Source organism: Anabrus simplex, chromosome 2 (assembly GCF_040414725.1).
Source record: "Anabrus simplex isolate iqAnaSimp1 chromosome 2, ASM4041472v1, whole genome shotgun sequence".
Lineage (NCBI taxonomy): Eukaryota > Metazoa > Arthropoda > Insecta > Orthoptera > Tettigoniidae > Anabrus > Anabrus simplex.
This window is the reverse complement of record NC_090266.1, coordinates 985,292,961-985,319,989: the sequence shown is the minus strand read 5'-3', so window position 1 is coordinate 985,319,989 and position 27,029 is coordinate 985,292,961. Positions and strand designations below refer to the sequence as shown.

At 38.0% G+C, this 27,029-nt stretch overlaps 1 protein-coding gene across 3 annotated transcripts in view; it reads right to left on the bottom strand.

Annotated features, from left to right (window-relative positions):
* Positions 1-27,029, bottom strand: part of LOC136864607 (neurofilament heavy polypeptide) — a 382,096-nt gene that overhangs the window by 252,886 nt on the left and 102,181 nt on the right. The gene's annotated exons all lie outside the window — the stretch shown is intronic.

Here is a 27,029-nt window from a genome sequence, read left to right as displayed (position 1 = left end):
TGCTCAATATAATAAACCTCTAACTCTTGACTCAAACAAGAAATTTGAGATTCAATGAAAGACTGAGGTACAGGCTGTAATTATTAAGTGAAACATCCAACACAGAACAAATTTGAGAAATATAAAGAAACTAAAAAGTACTTTATAAAACAGGTGAAAAGACATGCTAAGATACAGTACTTGTACGAAATACTGATTACACATAACTTTCCTGATGTTTGGAAATCTCGCCACAAAATGGGCTTCTGTAAAACTAACATGAAACCTACTTAAGTGCAAGGTCAGAAGTGCGTTGTCTAGTTATGACCATTCAAAAGTATCAGTAATAGCAATGGTGACAGGAAAATATTAGCTGCTAATGACTCCCCATGCGCATAGAACGACAGAATATGAATGTATGGGAAATGAGGAGAGCACCTTTCATGGAATGTATTTTATACATTTCAGGAAAGGGATGTCACAAACCTTAACTTGCATCATGAGCAGTGACTAAAAAATGATGCACTGCCGTGATTACAAAAGACTGCACCACGACGATCAACGGCGAACTCTGGAATTCAGGATGATAAGCCAGGTATCAACTCTCACAGAATGTATAGTCGTAATGGTATAATGTGGTGACCAGAACCAATAGAAAGAGATGGAATGCAATTGAATGTGAACCAGTGAACCAGTCAGTCATGTAGTTTATTGTGAAAATGGCAAGCCTTTACAGCATAGCTGCAGATGGTGTGATAATACACTGCCTGACAAAAAAAAATGAATCACCCAGAAGGGGAGGAGGAAACAAAATGAAACTTCATGTGTTGAGAAGGTATGTTTCAGTGATTACAACAATGAGTCAAATTTACAGAGAACTTGGCAGTACGAGCCCACTTATCAGTATGATGACAACGTTGCACCCACTCTGGCCTTGATGCATAAAGCCGTTGTATCCTCTCCTAAGGCATGCTGGCCCACAATTGTTATAATTGGTCCTTGATATCTGGATATATGAAATGGGACAGAGTTGACGTTCGAGCTGGTCCCACACACTCTATTGGTTACAGATCTGGGGATCTTGCTGGCCACGAGATTACGTCATCGCGCAGGCAGTTCATAGACACGCTGTGTTTGAACAATTGTCCTGTTGAAAAATGGCATCAAGATACTGTCGCATGACAGGTAACACATGAGGATGCAGGATGTCCATGAGGCACGCCGTTGTGCCATTCCCTCAATCACTACCATCCGTGATCTGAAGTCATACCTGTTGGCTCCCCACACCACAACACCAGAGTAACAGCGTTGAGAATCTCCAAATACTGGAAGAATGGGACGTCTCCACAGGTCGCCACCATACTCGCAGACGATGGCCATGGTCATCCGCGGTAGTGCAAAACCGTGATTCATCGCTGAACACAATGGAGAACCATTCATCAGCTGTCCATGCTTCGTGGTCACAGCACCACTCCAAACACGGCCGTTTGTGTTAACAGCAGCCTACGCACAGGATGGTAATTCTGTAGTGTGGCTGCTGCTAGTCTCCAACCAATCGCGCAGGATGACACAGAATAATGCAGGGAGTCCATTACAGGTTCTCAGATGGCAGGTGCAGAAGTAAAGGGGTTATGATGTGTTTCGTGCACAATACGACCATCCTCGCTTGTGGTGGTCAGACATAGTCTCCAGGAACCTGACGACAAGCACACCTGCCCTCGTGTTCCCACACCGTCCAACATCAAGCCACTGTCACATCCGAATGTCTCACAAATCTGGATATTTCACAATTTGACCAGCCAGCCAAATGGTGACAACAATGAGGCCCCTTTCAAACTCTGTAACATGCTGATCAGTCCTACACAGTGATCACTCAACATCTGACAGTGTTCACGCCCATTATATACCCTTACAGGCCTAGTAATAACATGCATGCACTATGGTGGCCATTCTACCTCTCACAGAGAACTGCAACTCTAAAATCATTTAAATACCTGCCGATAGTGTGTACACGTATGAAGCTACAGTGATATCAAGAGATTCTGTTAAACAGAGGAAAATGTGGAGGGCTATAGGAAAATTTGGAATCCCACAAAAGATACTCTGCTTTACAGAGGCAATGTATGATTGATATACTTGTCAAAGAGATCATACAGGGAAGCTGTATAAACCTTTTTCTATGAAATCTGGTGTAAGGCAAGGATGTCTCATGTCGCCAATCTTATTTACTGTAACAGTGGATCGTATGTTGAGAGAGGCAACGAACACAAAGCGGGGCATTCAGTGGTGATTAAATAACCAACTGGAAAAACTGGATTATTGCATACTATAAACTTAATTTTTGGGTCCATATTGACAGGATATTTCTGAAATGTTTAGCACATACCCTGAGGTTCCAACCATTCAATATAATCATACAGATTACATATGTTGTTTCCTTTTAATATTAAGAAAATAGAACATATGTAATCTATAAGATTATAAGTTGTATTGAACAGGTGAAACCTCAGGGTATCTGTTCAACATTTCAGAAGTGGATTATGTAGATGATCTCTCTGTCTTCTTGCAGAATGTTTTTGTGATATGGAAATCAAACCAAATGTCTTGAAAAGGTAAGCTAGAAATAGGTTTAAAGATAAATAACAAAAAGGAGAAGGAAATAAACAAACTATCATAACAAAAAAGGAGAGTGGAAGTGCTAAATGATCCAAGTAGTTATTTTATCTATATATATAAAATAAGAGTTTTGTCTGTACATTGCTCAGAATTTGAAAAAAAGGGTATTTCTGTTATCGGTCATGTCCACAGTAACAAGGAAATGCACTTTTTACTTTTCTGTAATTTCTGTCTATCTGTCTGTATGTATGTACACGCATCATGAGAAAACGGCTGAAGAGAATTTAACGAAAATCGGCATGTGAAATCGGGGGATGAGCCACCACAATCTAGGCTGTACATCGTTTTATTCACACTGAGCAAAATGGTAGTTTAGGGGAAGGCATAAAATTTAATTCCCAAATATTTATATTATTAGTGGACCTATCGATATATAATACATAACTCAAGTTATATAGGATTAAACTTCCGATCATTTATGTCATACATTGGTACCATACCGGCTATGATAACAGATATTCATGAATCTGTATTTTTGTTGCCGAGCCATGAGAAAATGGTTTAACATAATTTAATGAAAATCGGTATACAGTCAGGGAATAATGAACTACAGTCTAAGTCATGAACAATTTTATTCACCCTGGATGAAATAGTAGTTTACGGGAAGGCACCTAAAATTTAATTTTTGAATACCTATGTTATTGGTCCTATCAAAAGGTACTTCATAACAAAAGTTATAGAGAATACAATTTCCGATTATTTGTGTTTTATTCAGTTTTACCGTACCGACTGTGATCAGTGTGGTATTCCAGAGTCGGAAGAAAACTAAATGTGAAGGCCTAGCCTATAATATCGAAAGCGCATAACATTGATGAACAATAACATTAAAATGACCATTGTTGGTTGTGATGTTCTTTGTCTCTTATGCTGCCTCTCAACTCCGATAGATGGGATTACTGCTGCGTACCAAGTATAACAGCCTGACTGAATATTGGTGGGAAATAGCTGGGGAATTAGAAAACTTTCTTCTTTACCATGCCATTCCTCTGGTTCATACATTTTCTAATACTGCTGGTACGTAACACACTGGTTTATCATAGTATTCCAGCTATTCAATCTCTACTCTGACGCGCTGTTTTGAATGAGCCGTGTGCATACTTAAGGCAGAGGCTCACTTAGTAGAAGTATGACCTGGTCTAGAATTACAATTTAGGCTTATTCCAAATTATAGCACCACAATTTACTAAAATTCAACCCTTAACCCCTTCCCACGGACTATCTTTAACGCACTGTCTGGCGAAACATAGAGTAATAATTTGGTTGACAGGTATAGTTGTGGAATACCTTCACTAAATAATTCATTCTGTAAAAACCACTTAAGATATTGCTTTTAAATTTTGTAACAATGGAAAATACACTATAGTTATTCTAAAATGATACAATGAGATCACCTAATTACACATAGAACCAACCCCCCCCCCGCTGTTCAGAATGATACATCAAGAAGCATCCAATATGGTGCATAATGTTGACTTGCTTGTTCTTGAAGTCGGTCTGAATTGCTGGATCTGATAGGGCTCATATTTCCTTGGTAATGCAGAGAACACAGGAATTCACCCTGAATCACCCAATTGATTTCATTTTTTGGATCCGTTGGATGAAGATATTTAGGTAGAAAATCATACTTCCTCTCACACATACAAATTATAAACTATTTTTCACTGAATGGGATTGGAAGATAAATTGACATTAGTTGGAGTATTACATAATTAAGTACAGGCTCATAGTCCGAAACCAAATTAACTGGAGAATTAAAACTGATAATTAAGTGTTGTACAAGTAGGCCTAATATTTTAAAAGGAGACGGAACCTGAATGAACATTTCTTGTCCTGTGCCGTATTTTATTTCCCTCACATTCATATCCTGTTCCAACTGCTTCCCATACCATTTTTATTATCATACCTACAACTTCAAACTCACTACCACTGTATTTGTCAATATATTAATCTAATTTGTAACAAATATCCCCCGCACTCAACAGGTTATGAGCAGCCATGTTGCTGCAATGTGTTTACATTCAGTCAGCTGTCTGTTCTATCTAAGAAAACATATAAAAGAACGCTTTATTTTAGAATTCCGTGCATGCCAGTTGTATCTAGGAAGCATAGGGAATTCACTGGTTCCAAAATGTTGTATGTTTATCAGGCAGATGGCAGAGGAAGTCTGTTTGAAAGTCGAGTGTGCTTTACTACGCAACCCATGGGAGACAATGTGCGACTCCAGTACGCTTTACTACGCAACCAGCGAGGAAGAGTTAAGAGAGCCATTTCTTAAGAAAAGCTTCTTCCTCTTCAATTTTATTACATTCTACATTCATTTTATTCCAAATCAGCAGTGAAGAGGAGTTTTCTCCTCTGGTTGCCTCCAAGTTAGATAGATTTTTCCGCCGCCAGTGTAGCAACTGAGATTTTCCGACTCATCGGGTACTTCTAGGAAACAGATTAGTAAAAGGGCATAGTTTTTGCCCTGGGACTCTCCACTATTCGACCCCCCACCTCCCCGGAAAGAAAAAGACAAAGAGTGTTCACGGCTGTCTGCGATCTGGTCATTCCAGCTCTGGAACTTTGGACTGTTAGATCGACAGCGTAGTCCTGTTTGTTAACGGTGAGTAAATGTGTGGTTTTTCATTTGATCGTGTTTTTCATATGAAAACATTGCTTTTACTCGCGCCATTCCTATTGACGTCATTGTAATGACCTATGTTCATTTCAGTTGAGAAAACCACTAAGACAGCCTTTCTGAGGATGTAAACAGGCAGGTGGAGAAAGTGTCTGCCATTATAACGAAATTCCCCAACCTGATTGTGAATTACAATGAAAATTCCCTAACCCAGTCTTCATATGAGAAAAGACATTTGGTGATTTCCCCATCACGTTTCTAGGGTAACGTTAAGAGCTATGCAATTTAATAGTCTTGCTCACAACCTGTACACTACCTAACCTAGAATTCTGTAACAATGTAGAATTCCGTAGCGAAGCATGGGTATATCAACTAGTAAAGGATAAAAATAATATACTACTGAGCTCTGGACACACACGTTCATCTGTTGACGCTTATTACAACTTCCAGGAAAAGAATAAGATCGTACAACACTGCATTGGTGCTGCATATGCGGCAGTGATCTATGGATGACTTCAACAAGAAAAAATTAAAAAACTACATTTTGCACTTACGAGGGAACGGTACAAAGTCGGACGGCGAATTTCAATTTTATTTTTACATATTCGTGAAGCTCTTTTTAAGCTGAAACAGGTAGTGGAAGTCTAATTTTTCGCTGGTCTTTTTTAAGGGGGCATTTGGGGGCTCAAAGTTGGCGGTGCGCGCCCTGAATTGTACAGTACATGCTGCCACACGTCAGCGCTCACGGCCAGTGGCTGCCCTGCCTCGCCTTTCCCCTCCACTCCTTCGTTTCTCCTCTGTCCTCCACCACATACGCCTGCCAACAGTTCTGTATATGAGACGGCAAGTCCTATTCTATGATGCAGGGTTGATTCCCATAGGGAACCTAAAATATTTGTCCTGAATGAGTAAATTTATAATACCAATATAATGGTCTGTTATTGGACATTATAAATTTTCCAGCTAACTCATTCTTGGTTGCCTGCGTTTCGCCCTCGTGTGCTAAGTTAGGCTCGTCTTGGGTGGTGTGCTAAGTCCCAACTGACGAACCTAACTTAGCACACGAGGGCGAAACGCAGGCAACCAAGAATGAGTTAGCTGGAAAATTTATAATGTCCAATAACGGACCATTATATTGGTATTTTAAGTCCTATTCTATTCGGTCAAGTTCCCCACGACTGATGGCTATTCCACATACAGGATATCGCATTGGATTCTTTACTTTGTTATGGCCACTTGCAACATTATTGCAGCTCTTATTAATGCTACGGTGTTAGTATTCAAGAAGCTGCAGAGCTTTCTGATAAAGAGCAAATCATGTACAGTAGACTCTCGATAATTTGAAACTCAAGGGACCAGAGAAAAACTTCAATTTACCGAAAGTTCAAAATAATAGGAGTTCAAATAACCCAGAGAGAGGGAGGGAAAATTTCAAATAAACAAGAGTTTCACTTATACTTACTTATTTCTTTCACAATATTTGTACAATTATGAAATGTTCATACAGAAATATTCATTTGAATGTTCATACAGAAATGTTCATTTTGAAAAAAGTCCATAATTTTCTTTTGAGTGAGAGACATCCATCTATCATCGTCCAATGAATTTTCGATAGTGGTGAGAGCTGAGAAAAAATCGTCACTTGTGTCTGTTCTGAGGGCGTAGGAGCGTAGGGTAGTAAAAGCTGTCCTTGCCTCGCTCAATGTGACTGGAATTGGCGGTTGTTCTTCGTTTTCTTCCTCATCCTCATCCAGAGGGGCTAAATCCAACAGTTCAGCATCGGTTAGGGCACCGTGGACACCGATGTCATCATCAACTTGAACGTAATCCTCAAACGTTAACTCTCTACAGTTAGGTAGAAGTCCCCATCCTGAGTCAAAATTCGTAAATTTTGGCGGCTCTGATGACTGTTCCACATTTTTGGTTTGCTTAAACCCGCACTTTTTGAAGCAGTTATAAATGGTGATAGGGTTGACATTTTTCCAGACCTTATCAATCATGAATATAGCGGTCAAAACTGTTATGTTCTCCTTCTCACCTTTTTCAATGCTATCCAGCACATGAGAAACAATTTCTCTGCGGTAGAGAGTTCTTAAATTTTGAATAATGCCTTGGTCTAATGGTTGCAATCTTGATGTGTTGGGTGGAAAGAAAATCAATTTTACATGGTCTAATGGTGGTGGGTTGTTATGCACGGTGCAGTGGTCCAAAAACAGCAAGATTTTGCGTTTTTCCTTTTTCATGTCACTGTTAACCGAGGTCAGCCATTCATTAAACAACTCTGTCGTCATCCATGCTTTTTTGTTTGACCGATAAGCTGTGGGCAATGATTTTATTCCTTTGAAGCAGCGTGGTTTGGTAGATTTCCCTATAATGAGTGGTTTCAACTTTTGAGATCCGTCCATGTTACATACTAGAAGGACAGTTATTCTTTCCTTGCTCAGTTTCCCTACATGACACTTCTCGTCTTTGAACATCAGGGTGCGATCAGGAAGACATTTATAAAAAAGCCCGGTTTCGTCTGTGTGTTCCTTGGGTCATAGCCATTCAAAAGTTCATCAATCCATTTGGAACAAATGGAATTATCCACGCTGGCGCTCTCTCCACAGATCTTTTTAAATGTGATGGCGTGTCGTTTTTGAAATTTGAAAGCCACCCCTCACTTGCTGCAAATCCTTTAATCCCGAGAGACTGCGCAAAAGACTTGGCTTTTCCCTTCAACATGAAACCGCCCAGGGGAACATTTTGTCCTCCACACTGACGAATCCACTTAAGCAAGCACTTTTCAAGACGGGGAAATTCACCCTGACGTGACCTTTTTATACTCACACTTAAGGCACTTTCGGTGACACGATCTTCATTTTTCAAAATCATCGACAATGTTGATGGTAAAATACCGAACTGTTTGGCGACATGTTTTTTTAATTGTCCATCCTCCACAGGTTGAATCACATGCTTTTTTTCACTTATGGAAAGACACTTGTTCTTTCTTGAACTCATTGTGATGCTTAAAAATTACACAAATCAAACGTTAACATACTGTACCACACTTTAATGTTTGACAGAAGACTCACGACTGCAAACTCACTCATACATCTCGTTATTGATGTAAACAAACGACAGGTCTGTGCACGATCACAATACATGTCGGCAAGCAAGATGCCATTCCTACAACTTCAAATTACCGAGGGTACCAAATAACATTGATTTTTTTTTCAATTTACCAAGTATTTTTCAAGCGACAAGAAGAAAACTTCAAATTATCGAGAGATTCAAATTAACGAGTGTCAGATTATCGAGAGTCGACCGTATATACAAATAAAGACAACGTTTGATGCAATTTTGGAGAGAAAATTCGAATTTATTCAGGAGGAAGAAGCCGGTTACGTTGATTCAGAAGGTGAGGAGGGGACAACAACACCGAAAAAACGCAAACACAGATGATTCTGAATCATTGTTGGACATGTATCAAAAAATAAAGGAACGAGGACCTATGTATGCCGTATGGAAGTATAAGAAGACTCAGAGACAAATTTATGGAATCGTCAACCACGTTGAACACAATGGAGAAATTAGGAAATGTGCGATGGTTCGAGCTTATGTGAAAGAAAGAGTTCACCAAGGCAAGGATGCGTTATTTATATATCACAAAATCGGACATTGAGCGTTGGATTGCTCCAAACATTCTCTCCAAAGTGAGTCATACTTGATAAACCTTAAAAGACATCTGAAAATTCGGTTCCGAAAAGTAACCAAACTAGTCAGTAAAACATTTAAAACAGACGAAGTAGTAGGACACGAAGTGGCTAAAAAGTTTGTAACATTCATTAATGAATTGCAAGAAAAGAAAGAGATACTGGATGCCAATATCTGGAATTCGGACCAGTCCCGATTTGAGTACGAAATGGCAACACAGAGAACTTATGATTTTCGTGGTGTGAAAGACGTTCTTGCTACGCTTGTTTGCCGAAATAGTTTTACGCACTCCCATACAGTGCAATATCACATTTCTAAAGCTGGAGAAATGGGACATTTGTTCTCGATAGTTTTCCAAGAAATTAATGGAAAATTTGGCCCTAGAGTACAAGAAAGTATCAAAGCCTACATGGATGCCTTTAAATATGTCGTAATTGATTTTTCATCTTCCAGTAAAATGGGGAAAGGGCATGTACGTGACTGGTTTCAAAACGTTTTCCATCCGCAATTACAGCAAGACGGAAGAAATCATCTTCTCATAGATTAATTCAGTGGCCAGGGCAAAAATGCACAACTTGAATCCCTGACGAACAAACATGTACAAATTGAATACATACCGAAAGGAATTACGTATCTTTGCCAGCCGTGTGATCTTGGACTCTTCAGACAACTAAAATGTTTAGTCTGTCGAATGGAAAACGTTTGCCGGGTAAGGAATTTACACGGCAAGTCAAAATTAAAACCCAAAAACAGACTCTTCATTATAACTAGTCAAATACTAACGCATAACCAATTACAAGCTGATTGTTTTGTACCAATGCTGAAATATGCTTGGAAAGCAGGTGGTTATTCCATTACTGACAATATACCACAATTTCATACTGTCTCACAAACGAATTTTCATGATTTAACTGATAAAAGGTGTGCTGGAAATTATTGTACCAATTTTTTGTTTATAAGGTGCGCACATTGCTGTCTTGTGTTTTGTTTTTCACATTTTGTGTTAGATTTTCACTATCATGCCATGAACAATGAATCAATGCCAGACTGTGTTAGAATAAAGTCATTTCTTGAACACTTTGAATGTCATGATGATGCAGATATTTGATTATGTAGTATTTGTATGTTAAGTAGTGATTTGTAAACAGTTTTTATTGTTTATTTATTCCATAATGAATTCATCTTTGTAAATAAAATGTCCCAACTAACGTCGGTCTTCACCCACAATCCCCTGTACACAACTGTAGGCAGCCGTATGTGGTGGGGGAGAGAGTAGACCCGAAGGCGTGGAGAGGGAAGGCGAGGCAAGATAGCCCACTGGCTGTGCATGCACAAGAGAATAGAGACGCATTTCGAGAAGTTCCGTGTAGCGTTGAACACATGGAGCTGAAACAGGTTAGTCTGCTGTGGGCAGTCGAACATAGGGCTTGTGAAGATTCTTGTTGATTGAACGAGTTGGCTGTGTGGTTAGGGTTGTCTGGCTGTGAGCTTGCATTCAGAAGATGGTGGGTTCAATTCCCACCGTCGGTAGCCCTGAAATGGGTTTTCCAGGTGTTTCCATTTTCATACCTTAATTAAGGCCACAGCTGCTACCTTTCCAATCCTATCCCTTTCCCATCCTCCCATCACCAGAAACCTTTGATTTGTTAGTGTGACATTAAAACAAGTAGGAAAAAAAAAAAGTAAAAAGAAAAGAACTGTTGTCATAATGCAATAGAGCATTGTATACACAACAAGTTTTGTTACAAATTGAGAAAAATTATGGAGACATACGGGATGTTGGTGCTAGTTTACAGAACAGAAGCTGTAAACAGAAAATGTGTTTATGACTGGTTCAGGCGCTTTCAGGATGAGGCACTATGTCCAGGTCAACTGTCAACTAACAGAAATGCAGAAAATATCGAGCAAGTGCGACAGATGCTGGCATAAAATTGGTGACTGTCTCTGAGAAGGATATCAGAGGAATTAGGGATTAGCAAGGATGCCGTGAACACTTGCATTCACAACAATTTGTGTAAGTAGATCTTTTTTGTATTTGTACCGGGCATTGTGACTGATGAGCAGAGGCAACATGAATGGAAATTGCTGGAGATTTCATTGACACGTCTGACAGAGATCCATCTTTTCCGAAAATCATCCTCGCAGGCGATGAGAGCCCGTACTACCAATCTGATCCAGAGACAAAGTGACAATCAATGGTATGGTGTTCATTGGACTCCACACGTCCCCAAAAAGACTGCCCTCCAAAAGTCCAAGATCAACAGCAGTGGCATGATCCACCAGGAATTCGTACCAGACGATCAAACTTCCAATGCTGCATTCTATGAGATAATTTCAAAACGGTTGCTGCTACGCATCTGGCGTGTTCAGCCAGAGTTGTGCAGGATTGGAAAGTGTAGCCTGCTCCTTGACAACGCCTGCTTACACATTGTGAAACACGTTCAACTTCTTGATTAAGCGGTACATAACAGTTCTCGAACACCGGCCGTACTCCCTTGATCTGGTGCCTGCAGACTTGTTTCTGTTTTCCTGCCTCTATGGAATCCTGAAAAACATGGACTGTGCTGACATACCGGACATCTGAATGTGCAATATCAGTACTTAGATTGATTCCAAAAGACACATTCACTGCCAGTTTCCAGCAGCTGTACGCATGTTGCCAAAAGTTTATTGCAGTTAATGGAGAGTACTTTGAAAGTGACTAAAGGTATGTTGATTGTAACTTCTGTTTTATTTGTATCATTTTATCATTCACCAACCTTTTGACACACACCTTGTATATACAGATATTATGTCATTAACTCCACTATTTAAAACCAATAACACCAAAATTCTCATTTTAAAAACCAAATTTTTCAAAAAGGTAACCCCCAAAAAACTTGCCTTTATCTATGACTATCATTCCACATCAGTCGTTTCTCTTTCCAGCTTCTCCAGTAATTCCTCAGTTTCCTCTTCTCTGTTTCCATTCCATTCTGTATTCATTCATTCCATTTAGCATTCTTATCCAAACTTTGATTATCCTATCGCTTTTTCAGTCCACCATTTCCTTTAATTATACCCTTTCCATTTCCTGCTTCTTGTCCATCACTCTGAATTATGTATCCAGTCCTAATTTTCTTCCTTTCTGCTCCCACTGTAGTTTGCTCAGTCTCATCATTGCTGCCTCCTCTTTCTCCATGAAATCAATGATCTCTTCGGCTTACCCTGTCAGGGTCATCACATTGATAATTATGTTGGCAATCGGTACCCATTTTCACAGTTCCCCGGCACTCCGAGAACTGCATGTCACCTGCAGATGCCTTTTCTGAGGCGGGTTTCGTTGTAGCATAGTTATTACCATGAGGTTATCACTTCCCAAAGCATTTTGGAGCTACTGCTAACCATTCTTCAGGCTGTTCATAACACGGAGGACAGACACTACAGTTGATGGATTGCCATCTCTGCCGCACCAAAGCCCACCTTCTCTGCCTTCAATGCCATTGAGGTCTTCACTCTTTACCCTGATGTTGGACCCATATCAGGTAGTACACACTGGGTCAGTGAGCCTTAGGACTCACTTACACAGGATTCTGTATTGCTTTATAGAGATGCTGAATTACAAAAATTGCACATAGAAAATGGCATTGATACATTGGTTAATTGTCACGAAGTTCTCACATTTAAGCTCTCATACATGCTAAACGACGGGAGCGAGATTCAAAACTGTGACCTTGAGCTCCTACATAGCCAGTCCACAAAAAGTACAGGGTTTACAACTTTTTCCTATTTATATTATTGCTGTAGATTATAAGCTATAACGTCTGGCACTGTGACGAATGATTCAAATGAATGGGCAATGCTTTTATTTCCACAAGAACTCTTAAGGCCCCAATTATAATTGGACACCGGTGGAGACACCAATGCTGACACCAGGTGGCATTGGGTTATATGGAACTTACTATATTAGGGGTCCCTAGCTGCTACCTAAAAAAAACAGTAGCTAGCAGTACTAGAACATGAGCAGTTTGCCAATTAGATTACACTTGTCAATAATAATGAACAGTGTCGGACTCCACTTTTAAATACCAATAAACCGTAGCTCACTAACACATCTGTAGTCCATTGGAAGAAGGTATATTACATTAAAATATAGAATATACAGCTATGACCCCACAACATGAGTTGAGAGTTTATTGTAATTAACATAAAGACTAAAATTAAAAATTATTAAAATGAGTACTATGATAAGGTTAAGATTTAGTTTTTAGCACAGATTACTCCGATTCAGGTTAAGTTTTTAGCACAGATTACTCCGATTCAGGTTATGATTTTCTTCAAAGGCATCATAAGCCTACAAATACAACACAAGAAAACATGCTAAGTTTTCGTTACTATCATAAGTACAGATTCCACATATCTAGTAATGCGTACTAAGCTTCAGTACATTAAAATATCAAAAATATTCAATTAAACAACAGATGAACATATCTTCTACAAAGTGAAGGTTTGACATCAACGCAAGGTATTGACGAAGGGAAATTGGACAGAAGAAATAAGCTAAAGGGTAAACTGTGGAATTTACTCACCACAGAGTGGTCAATAAAGGAAGTTTGTTCATTTATACATGTTTCTTGTTTATTTTTAACACAACTTATTTTTCAGAATAAACTCTAGATGACTGCAGCGCTAGCTTCTTGAGCAAGTCACTTAATTTGGCAAACAGCAGATGAACTGCAGAACAGGAGACTAACACATTTACCACCTCCGTAATTTTTGTACAGCAATTGAAGACAAACAGTGCTTGAACTTAAACCATTTTTACTTCCCCCTCTGCGATATTTTTCAAGAATTTCACTCCCGAGTTTTTTCCTCCCAATTTTTCTAAGAACTCTCCAATATCCTGATGATAACCATTTACATACAGAACAGATTTGAACCAAGTATTCCATCTTCTTCAGGGGTCGAAAAATACTGGGCACCCAGTTGCCATCGCGCCTGAAAATTTTTACCTGGCACCTGAGTTTTCAAATTCGGTTTTAAAAATGTATTTTTAGAAATCTAGAGTTCCTTTATGCATGCTACGTTCCCACCACTTTATAAAATAACACAAGTCGTATGCTGTTTCACGAGTTTTCTGTAGCTCATAGATTCTAATATGTGCAATAAAAATATTCACTGCTTTAGGCAGTCTTGAATTCTGTAATTGGCACTTCATACCTTGGAACTTGATGTTTCAGTTCTGCACGAGAGCTGCCTAGCAGTCATGAGACATCGTTGTAACCCGTCAAACAAGTAGCCTTTCATGTGGATATATCAAAACAAATAGAGTTCCATTACAGATGATCAGTTATTGGTAGCCGAGTACAAGGATCAGACCAGAGTGGTGGAGAAATACAGAGAACTACTAAGTTAAATAATTCCATAAACACTACATTACTGCCTTCCTTCCGTACTAGCCATTCCTGAACTATTGCCACCAGAGCAGTGCTGATAAATTCCCGTAGAATTCATTCTTTGCATTTAAAACATACGAAATAACATGTTTAATAATTCTTGTATTTTCACTTAACATTATTTATACTTTTAATTTAATAACAGCATCTTTGTATTGAATGGTTTGCACATTAGAAATACGGTTGTTTCCATTCATTTCCGGTTATGGAAAACTGGCGGAAGAACCTATTATATATATCTCTCTCTCCGTTCGTGCTCCACAGGGCAGTTGCAAAACTGCACAGCAATATACTGATATTACTTTAAGTAAAATACTAAATTTATGTGCTCGAGTTGTAATCCCACGCCTCATTTTCGCATCTTGTTCTTGTTCTTTGCTGAACTTTCATTTTATACAGACTTATGATGCAAACATAATGGGAATAGGGCAGACATTCACATTGGTGTTATGGCTGAAGCACCACGAGATACTATTATAGATTGCACATGCGATGATTAATAATGGAAAAATAATAGATTTCTCGACGCTACAGACATTTAGCAATAACATATGACAAGTTAACAGGTTGAATTTTTTCCTAACATAACAAAATTAAAGGAGAAAATCCACTGATCACGCAAGAACAGAAAGAAAGAATAAATGAAATTTCAACTTTTTGCAATATATATTAAATTTGCATTATTTCAAGAGTCAATTCTTTCATATTCAACATCTGCATGAAATGATGGGGATAGTTATCCCTGTTATCATATCTCACAAAATAATCTTGCTTCTAGTGATGGACGACTGACATGCATGCACTGGGAACTGAAAGACTAGGGAAGGAAGAAGTAATTGGACCTTACCGATATGGGAAATGAAATTGAGAAAAATTGGAAGATTTTTGTAAAAGGAATTGAGGAGCTTTCTTGCAAACACCACCTAAGTCATTTTAATGACATTTATTTGAGCTGAAATGTTTTGATCGCATGAGATGCAGCTACTGAACTATAATAACATGCAAAACAAACTTAAGTCTAGTTACAATAAGATTTGAGATGCTGCATTTTTTTACCCAAGTCCACCTAAGTCATTAAGACAATTAATTACAAAACTCACTGAAGTCAAATCAATATTCTTGAATTCCATTCATGGTTTATATTGATTCCTGCAGAATCTAGTGATATTTGAATTGAGTTTTGGAGGGAGAAGCTAGTTTAACAAAGATAGAGCTATTCAAAGAGTTATTGTAAATCTCAATGGTGAAACAGCTTGAGATAGGAAGGAGTGTTGTTTGTGCTTATGTTGAACTGCTACCTCAGTAGAATAAAATGGGAGATATAGGGTTGTGACCTAAAAGACAAAGGGGAAGTGAAGAACAGGAACAAGTGATAAAAAGTGGGTGGGTAAGGATGAAGAAGCAAATAACCAGGAACAGTAAAGCAGCTAATCATCCTGTTGTATGCTTTTGGCATACATAGTAGATTAATGGCGTAGTAAACAAATATGCAGAGAGAAAGAAATGGGCCCCAGAAAATAAAAAGGGTTAGAATAGAGAGACCAGAATATTAACACAACAAATAAATATTTTTTAATGATCAACAACAGATATAAGGTTTTGTTAAGATTAGGACACCAACACGATAAAGCGAACAATGAAAATAGTAGGAACAGCTCTGAAATCAATACATACGAAGAGAGAATATGCCACATTTACAATGACACAGATAGTAGAAATATATCAAATAAGTAAATATAAATTTAGCCGTGACACAGACATAATTACGGAAACGTAAAAAATACACAAAAATGGTGAAGGAACTAAAAAAAAAAGGTAAAAAGAAATGGAATGATATGATAAAAATGCAAGGAAAGGGGACGGAGAGGGGAGTAGAGATGGATACTAGGAGGAAGAGATTCTTCGCCGGGGGTAGCTATATTTCTTTGAGAAATGCAAGTGCTGAACAACCAATAGGTAGGGACCTAAGAAAAAAAAAAAAAACGCATTTGCGATAAAAGCGAATTTATGAATCTTGTACTGAATCCAAGCCTACTGTAATTCTTATGTGGAATAAAATCATTTTTACGCATAAATAGAATTGCAACAAAATGCAAATTGTGACCCAAAATGCGAAATTAGTATGAATGTGCGATATTGGTGCGAATTCTGCAAAAATGCCCTATTTTACTGGCGAAAACAACATATTTCGGCAAAATTGTCAGAAATACTCAAAATATGATGCATAAATCTTTCGACCATTCCAATCAATGAAAAAATAGCCAATCGATTGTTGCTTGCTGACTTTAATCGATATTTGCAATGGGAATAACAAGGGGAATAAAATCTGTTTTGATTATTATCAAAATGTAAATCGAGTGTCACGGAAATAACGAGATAGATGCAGCGTTGTTTTCCTGTTGTTCAAAATTGGAACTAGTGAAGAGTAGAAAGTTGAGGCGATCATTTAGGTTATGGGGCGCACGACAAAAACAGCGCACGAAAGGGCTCAGCAATATGCAAAGATGGTTTACATTCCACAGATTCGGCGTCAGTGTTTTGCAAGTATTGTAACTGCCGAGTTGGGTGGGGGAAAAAAGATAGCATTGTGAAATATGTTAAATCTGAAAAACACGTGGGTAAGCGACGCGATAACGAAAGTTCAACCCCTGCTGTTAGTTTGTCTCAAAGAAAGCAATCTTCTGTGGTTACACAGATAGTTGTAAATGACGAAAATTTTCCGTATATAACTTCTCGAAACGCACACTTGAAGTATTTGCCAAAGCAAATATACCTCTGGAAAAGCTGGAAAGCAAAGAGCTAAGAGCCTCGATTACTGAATTTTCGAATGAAGAGCTGCCATGTGTGAGAACTCTACGTGAGGTATATTTACTGAGTAAGTTCCAATTTTCATTGACTGGATACGGTTTAGGTATTACGACATCGAAACCACGCGCAAAATTGAAGGATACTGAATTTGAGTGCGATTTCCATATCGAACTATCTTACCCGTACCCAATTGATCCAGTACTTTTTAAATTATTTTGTTACAATTTGAGGTCTTTCCTCCTTTCTAGAAGTTGCATCTGACCACCAGAAAAGAACAGCAGAGGCTCTGGTGGGGAAAAACATCAATAGACTCTGTAATGAAACTACAGATGGAATATCCGGCTCCATGCCTAAATGGTTTGCAAGCTGGCTTTTGGTCACAGGGGTGCCGGGTTCGAATCCTGGCAGGGTCAGGAATTTTAACCATCATTGGTTCATTTCCCTGGCACGGGGACTGGGTGTGTGTGTTGTCTTCATCATCATTTCATCCTCATCACAACGCGCAGGCCGCCTACGGGTGTCAATTAAAAAGACCTGCATCTGGCGAGCAAAATCCGTCCTGGGATATCCCGGCACTAAAAGCAATACGATAATTCATTTTACACATAGAATGGGCCATTGTGTTTTTATCATGATATTCCAAGTCCCAGCTGGATCACAAAGAGAGCTGCACGTTATTTTGTGAACCATCTTGATGCAGGAAATGCTACAAACAGCTCTTGTGCTGTTTTAGAAGCTCTGCGCAGTTATGGTGTACCATATGATGCAGTTATAAAGTGTTTGTTAGTGACAGTGCCCCGTACATGACCCGGTGTTATAAAACATTAAATGTGGTCAGAGGGGATCATTTAATGCATGTACAGTACTGGGCACATAAGATCAGCTTGGTTGGTAATAGTTGGGTCGCAGTGATGGAGACTTAAATCATGTGGTTGCGATAGTAAAATCGGCATTTTTGAACACAAGAAAGCGAAAATATAATTATTTACAATTCTTAACATCAAAGTATGGTGCTTCAATGGAAGCAAAGCTTTTTCCTGCACCTGTCATAACCCGATGGAAAAGCTGGTTTCAGGCTGTCTTCTACTTGAGTGCTTACTTTACTGATGTTACATTTTTTAAGATGTCTGACATGAAAGACAACAAGTGTGGTATTAAGTACCTGACTGATCTGAGTGACCGAGAAGTGAATAGGGTTCACTCCCACATGGATTTTTTCACAGATCATCCACCTGGATTGGTTGACCTCCTTACTGAACTTGAAGGGTCTCTGTATCCTACCTCTCATTTCCTTTACCCCAAATTGCATAACCCTGACGCAGTTTTACCTTAATTTGTGAGGGGAATTTTTCTGCGGCAACTACTGATGCTTTGATTAAGCTCACTCCTCTACAGCAGGCTGCATGTAGAAACACATTTGTCAAAGCTGCTCATTCTTCACAGTGCAAGCTAGCCACATTGAAAGCTAAAGACCCCAACCATAAGCAATTTGTGTCAATTTCTCAAGCTTTGTATCAAAAAAATATAATTTTGAATAACACTGATAAACTAGATGAGCTTGAGAAATTGTTTGGAGTGATAGATCTCTCACAAAACAATATCTGGTCTGGTTATACTGTTCTTTGAAACATGCAACTCAAACCCAGATGAAACAAAGTGAAAAATTTGATGTCATGCTTGCACTAACTGCAGTTCAGACAGAGTTCAGCATATGTGCTAAATACTGTCCTGAGTTGTTGTGGACCCCAATGTAGAAAGCAAGCGCGTGTTGCCGCATTACAACACAGTGGTTACAGACAGACAGTGCAATTTGAAAAAAAAGCAATGCCTAAGTACTGAAAATGCTTTCGTTTGAACAATGAATTTGTATTGTGTGTGAACCAAGGACAATAATTGCACTTCATAAACTTCGAATCGTTAAAATTAATAATACCGGGCGATTATTTTAACTTTGTAAATAGACGCTAATTTTGGAAAAATAGATGCTAATTTTGAGACAAATAGATGCTAATGTTTCAGGTCCCTACCAATAGGCATCACAAGCACATAAATAGGAATCCCAGTTGGCTGAATGAAGCAGTACATTAGAAGCCAGGTATAAAAGAAAGGAAATAATGCCAGACGGGCCAAGGAAAAGTCTTAAGACCAAATAGCATAATGATTTTTCATGCACACCAAGTTGCCCAATGTAAAAAGGCCAAGATTGTAATGACCAAATAATAACACAGGTGCACCACTCCGTAACGATGCAAGACTGATTTGTGAGGGATGGAGCCCAGGTTATGTAGCACAATGGAAAAATCTAGAAGCATAGGAGAGAACCAAAGTTTCCCAGAACAATGACGTAACAGTCACATGTCCATGGTGGAAGTTGCAGCAGGTAAGCAAGGCAGTACGTAGCAAAGTCGAAAAGAGAAGTGGCTGCAGAAGGTAGGAATGTAGAATTATGCTGAAACTTACATAGTAGTAGAGAGAATGTTACAGTCCTCCAAGACTGAATTGACTTCATGATCACGGTTTAACTACCGATGACATCAAATACCTTTTCAATGAAGTAAACAGCAATAAATTGAAGATTGAACAAGACAACTTTTTGTTGAGGTTCATCAGATTTAAGAAGAAAAACCAACAATGGCCCAGGGTGCAGAATCCAAGACATTGAGCAGTCATAGACAGCAACGAATGGGCATTAAACGTGTGTGCGTGGAAAAGGCAAAAATGTAAAAATGTACAGACAACAAAAAGTACCCGGGTTCGTGGGATATAGTTGGCATTGCGGGCACGGCAGGGTATATGCATGAAAACTGGGAAGAAAAAAACCTACAAAGTCGTAAGTTTTTTTATGCTCTCTAAGCGAATTTCCACAGATATAAAGGTATTACCCATTTTAGTGCGGTAATAATATTTTTTTGAGATTTTGATTCAATATTAAACTACAGTGAGGGGCTGCCTGGCCGAGGCGGTAAAGGCGTGCTTGGTTCACCCAGAAGGGCGTGGGTACGGTTCCCCACCAGGAAATGATATAGATGTTGATTCCCATAGGGAACCTGAAATATTTGTCCCGAATGAGTAAATTTATAATAGCAATATAAATGGTCCATTATTGGACATTATAAATTTTCCAGCTAACTCATTCCTGGTTGCCAACGTTTCACCCCCATGTGCTATGTTGGGCTTCCATCAGGAAGTCGAAAAATTTTAGAAATAAGATTTACACTTCCGATGTGCACATGGCCCTGAGGTTCTCAGCCTACACCAAAAATGAGTAGCAGGTTAATTCCTGGGGGGCAAAGGCAGCCAGACTTAGAGCTAACCACTCTCCCCACTGAAGTGCAGACGTTATGGATAACGGAAGCCATTGCCTTCCACCTCTCACAGGGCCTTCATGGCCTGTACGGAGATGACTTTGCTTTTTTTTGCTACTAGACTATAGGAAAAAACTTTCACCAAAGCAAAAATATACACATGTATTACAATTAAATAAAAGTACGGCGTGATAATGCATGTAAAAATATTTAGTATTTGACTACACTATAAGAAACTAACAGACACTAAAGAGACTGCCACATGGACAAATGCGTGCAGCAAGTCTTGGTAAACAAAAATTAACGTACCCCTGCTACCCATTCTAAGAGCATATGCAAAGTCTCCAGAATTTGCTGAGGCGCTATGCAAATCTGTTAGCCGGGACGAGTGATATTTCATGCATGTTGTTGTTTGAGTCATCAGTCCATAGACTGGTTTGATGCAGCTCTCCATGCCGCTCTATCCTGTGCTAACCTTTTCATTTCTACGTAACTACTGCATCATACATCTGCTTGTCATATTCATACCTTGGTCTACCCCTACCGTTCTTACCACCTACACTTCCTTCAAAAACCAACTGAACAAATCCTGGGTATCTTAAGATATATACTATCATTCAATATCTTCTTCTCGTCAAATTTAGCCAAATCAATCTCCTCTCGCCAATTCGATTCAGTTATCTCTTCATATGTGATTAGATCTATCCATATCACCTTCAGCATTCTTCTGTAACACCACATTTCAAAAGCTTCTATTCTCTTTCTTTCCGAGCTAGTTATCGTCCATGTTTCACTTCCATACAATGTCACGCTCCACACAAAAGTCTTCAAAAACATCTTTCTAATTCCTATATCAATGTTTGAAGTGAGCAAATTTCTTTTCTTAAGAAAGCTCTTCCTTGCTTGTGCTAATCTGCATTTTATATCCTCCTTACTTCTGCCATTGTTAATTATTTTACTACCCAAGTAACAAAATTCATCTACTTCCTTTAAGACTTCTTTTCCTAATTTAATATTTCCTGCGTCACCTGCCTTCGTTCAACTGCACTCCATTACTTTTGTTTTGGACTTATTTATTTTCATCTTGTACTCCTTACCCAAGACTGCAGCCATACCAGGCAGCAGCTTCCCGAGATCTTCTGCAGTCTCAGATAAAATAACAATATCATCGGCAAATCTCAAGGTTTTGATTTTCTCTCCTTGGATTGTGATTCCCCTTCCAAATTTCTCTTTGATTTCCTTTACTGCCTGTTCTATGTAAACACTGAAAAGGAGGGGGGACAAATTGAAGCCTTGCCTTACTCCTTTCTGTATTGCTGCTTCCTTTTCAAAGCCCTCGATTCTTATGACTGCAAAATGATTTTTATACAGATTGTAGATAATTCTTCGTTCTCGGTATCTGAACCCAATCACCTTCAGAATCTTAAATAGCTTGGTCGAATCAACATTATCAAATGCCTTTTCTACATCTACGAATGCCATGTACGTGGGCTTGTCCTTCTTGATTCGATCCCCTAAGATCATTACAAGTGATGAAAATCATTTTTCGTCCGTATTGAAAGTTTCATAAACTGTATATAGGATAATATCTTTTGTTTATTTCCACCTATTCAATACATTACAAGAAGTTGGCATTTATTTTAAAACATTATTCAGATGAGACATGTTTCGCCTCTCACTGTGAGGCATCTTCAGTCATTATCAAAAACCTTATTATTTTACCAGGCATCTGGTTAAAGATATTCAAAAATGTGTTTGATGATTATAAGAGAGGTAAGATTTACGTTAGTTATAAACATGTTCATGAAGTAACTAAAAATCCAATATATTGATAAAAACATATGTAGCTCTTTGTTGAATAGGACTTGTTTGATTCTACTATAGTAAGAGAAGGTGGCTTGAAGCCGTAGTCGTTAATAGATGTCTAATACATAGTGGAAGGCATAAAATATCAGTTCTATGAGAATATACATTACATTCAAATGATACTAAAAACTAGTGGATTCAAAGGTAGTACATATAAAATGTTCAATGAAATAACTATTGATCTAATAAAATGATAAACACATTTGTAGTTCTTTGTTAATTAGGACGACGTAAGATTGTACGGCTTAAAGCCGTAGTCATTAATAGATGTCTAATACATAGTGGAAGGCATATGAAATCAGTTCAATGAGAATATATAATACAAACAATTGATACATAAAAACTGGTAGATTCATAAGAGGTACATTTAAAAATGAAGGCGTCATGTGACTATAAAAGACAGTTGATGGCTTAAAGCCGTAGTCAAGGTTAGAAATGTAGGTCAAATAACTGCTAAATATATGGTAAAAAGATATAAGTCAAAATATACAGCTTAGTATAAAAAATATATATAAAATATGTAGGAAAAACATTCCAATTGCTTGACAAAAGTTACTTGACGTTGGCATGCGTATGTCCGTGATATTTACTGGTCAACATTTCGTAGGTTATTTTAGATTTATTCGGCAAGATTGCGTTGAACAAGAAGTTCACCAGATGTTTATAGTTGGCCTAATTTGTAAAAAGAAAGTTGCAGAGATGATGATGGGTGGAAATTCTCAACGTTGGTATGGTTTTTTTTGACGTGAAGGTTGGAGAGCTGTTGTGTTCTTCTTCGATGACAATATATTTTATAAAACGTTGATTGTAAATAATTTATACTATTGAAGAGTATTATGGAAGTTTGATGAAGCTGTTGAATTATTGTTGTTATAGAATGGTTCTGAAATGAAGAAAAAAACTGTAGTTAATTTTGACGAAAATGAAAGAAAACATGGGAAGGTTTTGTTTAAGTGTTGTTAGTGAGAAAATGTTGGTGCTTACCTATGGCGTTGTAGGCCCATTTAACAAGCTGTGTGAGGCGCTATTAGGATACTAATGGTCACTAACGGTTTTTACTCCTTGTGTTGTACGTATGTCGTCTGGCTAGAGGGGGGTGGGTAGGAGGGGGCGGAGTTGTAGGCTTGTGATTCGTGAACGGGAGGGAGTTGTGAATGGTAGGGGAAGCGGAGGGGCGTGTATCATTTATTGGTTTCTGAATGGCGCGTGGAGGGGAATTACGTAAGATGGGAGGGGGAGGGGAGTATGATGTATTTGTTGACGTAGGGGTGTTTGTTGATACTGTTTTGAAAATATTAAAAAACTTTTTGTCCTGAAGGTTTACATTATTGAATAATGTTACTATTTGGTCATATAAAGGGCTTCTATTGTCTACTGGATCATTTAAATTCTTATTAGCATTGAATTTTTGGTCCAAAAATATGTATAAATTTTCGAATTCGGTCATTACCTTTTTTTACTGTTTTTAAAATTTGAAGGTCCTGTTCAATTGTGGTAAAGTTGTGCCCCGTTTCTTTCATGTGATTGCTCATTGCTGAGTGTTTATTATGTTTCTGAGCATTGAAATGTTCTGTGTACCTAGTTATGAAGCTTCTTCCTGTTTGTCCGATGTATGAGCTGAGGCACTCATTACATTTTAATCTATAGATACCGGAGCCTGAGTATTTATTATTTTCTGAATTTATTGTATTATGGTTGAAGAACATTTTTTGGTTTGAATTTTGAGTTTTAAAAGCTATTTTGATCTCTTGATTTTTTAAGGTGTTGGTTACTTGGTGTATGATTGGGTTGGTGTATGTAAAGGTTGCGAACTTTGATTTTTCATTTTTTATTGGGGAGAGGTTTGTGGATAGTTTCAATTTAACTTTATTGATTAGTTTGTCTATGATAGAGGGATTATATCCATTAAAAGTGGCTATTTCTTTTATTGTATTTATTTCTTTTTTTAAATTGGTCGCTGAAAGGGGGATTTTTAGAGCTCTGTACACCATACTATAAAATGAGGACTGTTTGTGTGATTGTGGATGAAGGGAACTTTGTTTAATAGTTATAGGTGTGAATGAGGGTTTTCTGTAAATTTGGAAATCAAACTTATTGGAAGTTCTTGTTATTGTGATGTCAAGAAAATTAATTGATTTTTGGTTCTTTAGTGAATTTAATATTGTTATCCAGATTATTTAAATAAGTTAATATGTTTTCACTATTGTTGAGGTTTTTGTCAATTATTACTAGCGTGTCATCAACATAGCGTAGCCAGAGATTTAATCCATTGATGTTATTTATTATTTTGCTGTTTTCGAGGTTTTCCATATAAATTTCAGCAAGTATTCCGCATAAAGGGTCTCCCATGGCCAGGCCTTCCTGTTTGTATATTTTATTGTTGAAAGTGAAAAAGTTGTTTTGTAAGACGAAGTTTAGTAATTTTAAGAATTCTTCTATTTCTATTTTGCTTAAATTGCTATGTTTGGAAAGATTGTTTTTTATTATTTCTATAGTTTTTTTAGCGGGAATGTTTGAATACATGTTAATGACGTCGAAAGAGCACAATGTGTGATTAGGTTTTAAGTTAAATTTTTTTAGAGTTTCACATAGTTCTATTGAATTTTTGGGGTGTTTGTTATGGAATTTGAAATGTTTTTTGAGAAATTTCTGGAGGAATTGTGAGGTTTTATATGTCGGGCTATTTTGGCTGTTTATGATTGGTCGAATGGGAACGTCCTTTTTATGTACCTTCTGTAGTGATCTGACGGTGGGTAGTTTGGGGTTCATATTAATGAGACTTTGGTATTCATGTTCATTAAATAAAAATGAAGAGTTTTTAAAAAGTGTTTTTAGATTACGTTGAGTTTTTGTAGTGGGATCCTTTGAGATTATTGTGTAGGTCTCATTAGAGAAGAACTCCTCTGTTTTATGAATGTAATCTTGTTTTTTCATTAAGACTACAGTATTGCCTTTGTCGGCTTTAGTTATTATGTTATTAGTGTCCACTTTTTTTCTTAATTCTTGGATCTGTTTTAGTGAGGACGAGTTATTTTTGTTAAAAATTTCTTTTACAAGGGCAGGTAATTTCTTTTTAATTTCGTATTTTATGTCGTTTTGTTTGTCTGTTGGAATTTGTTTGTTTATGTTTGTTTCAGCTTCGGCTATTGTAGTGATTATATCTTCTGCTTTATGTGGGTTGGGCCAATTATGTTTTAAGCCTTGGTTGAATAAACGTGTTTCTTTATCTGTAAACTAAACCCCATGGCACAACCGCTGCAGAGACCAAAGGTCTGCAGATTACAACGGGCCGTGTAGTCGACACGATAAATCCTCTTGGCTGTTATTCTTGGCTATTTGGACCGACCCAGGGAAAAGGTATGGTAAACAATGGTAAGAAAGGGAGCTGGCAAATAAACAACAGAAATTCTACATGCAATGAATGGCAAATATTTTAGCTGTGTCCAGACGCAAGTTGGGAAGACAGAATCGTTTATTAATGTTACTTGACTAAGACAGGTAAGCACACTGTCACTACTATTATTCATAATGGTAATGGATAAAAAAGCACTTAGAACAATAAAATTGGGAAGAGAGTCTGGAATAACTGTGGAGATGATAAAAGGCAGCTGGATCTGTTGGTCTGTAATAGTTGCTTTTGGTGAAAGAGAGATGAAGGTAATGATATTTACTGATAATGCTATGGTGTGGGGAATGGATACTAAGAATGTACAAGAACATGTGGACACAAAATGAGAAAATTGTGAAATATGATATGAAATTCCAAGTGGAGAAGAGTAAGATGATGGTGATAAGAGGTATGAAAGTAGGAAAAGGAATCAAATATTGGAGGTGAGAACCTTGAAACTGAGGACTGATTCAAATACCTAGGAAGTAAACTAATGCCATATGCCAGCTGAGATACAGAGATTAGCAAAAGGGTGCAACCAGCCAATGGATTCTACTAGAATGTACAGAATTTAGTTTGGAAGGAGGTACCAAAGAAGTGCATGGAAGTGATTTACAAGATGTACTGTACACCCATACTGACATTTGCAGTAGAAACCTGGGCACTGACAAGAAGAGAGGAGAGTAACATTCACTCCAGTGAAGTGAAATTCATAAGAAGTGTGATAGGAAAGACAACAGAGAGTGAGAAATGAAGACACCAGAAAGGAAACTGGACTGTAAAAGTTAAATGTCACAACTGAAAAGAATAAACTAAGATGGTTTGGACAATGTAAAGAGAATGGAGGACGGAAGGATACTGAAAAAGATGATAGGGGTTAAGTTTGAAGGAGAGAGATACAGCAAGTGGGAGAAACAGAGCAAGATGTATAGACGTGATCAAGACCAGTTTAAGAAGAAGGAACCTGGAAAAAAAGAGCATTACAGCAGAAAAATGGTGGAAAGAGAAAGGAAGGTGGAGAAGTATCATAAATTCCACAATCTGACTGGAGGTGGATAAAGGGAAATTATATAATTAGTTCCTTCAAATATACCGGGAGAGACTCTTTGGCCCCATGCACAATGAGCGTGCTTTGCATAGTGTTGCATGTAACGTGAAATGCTATGTATAGCCCAAGGCGTGCATCCCGTTCATACCAAATTCTCTATGTCGTGCAGTAAGCTTAATTTGGTACAAGGCATTTTCATTTTAGGGTG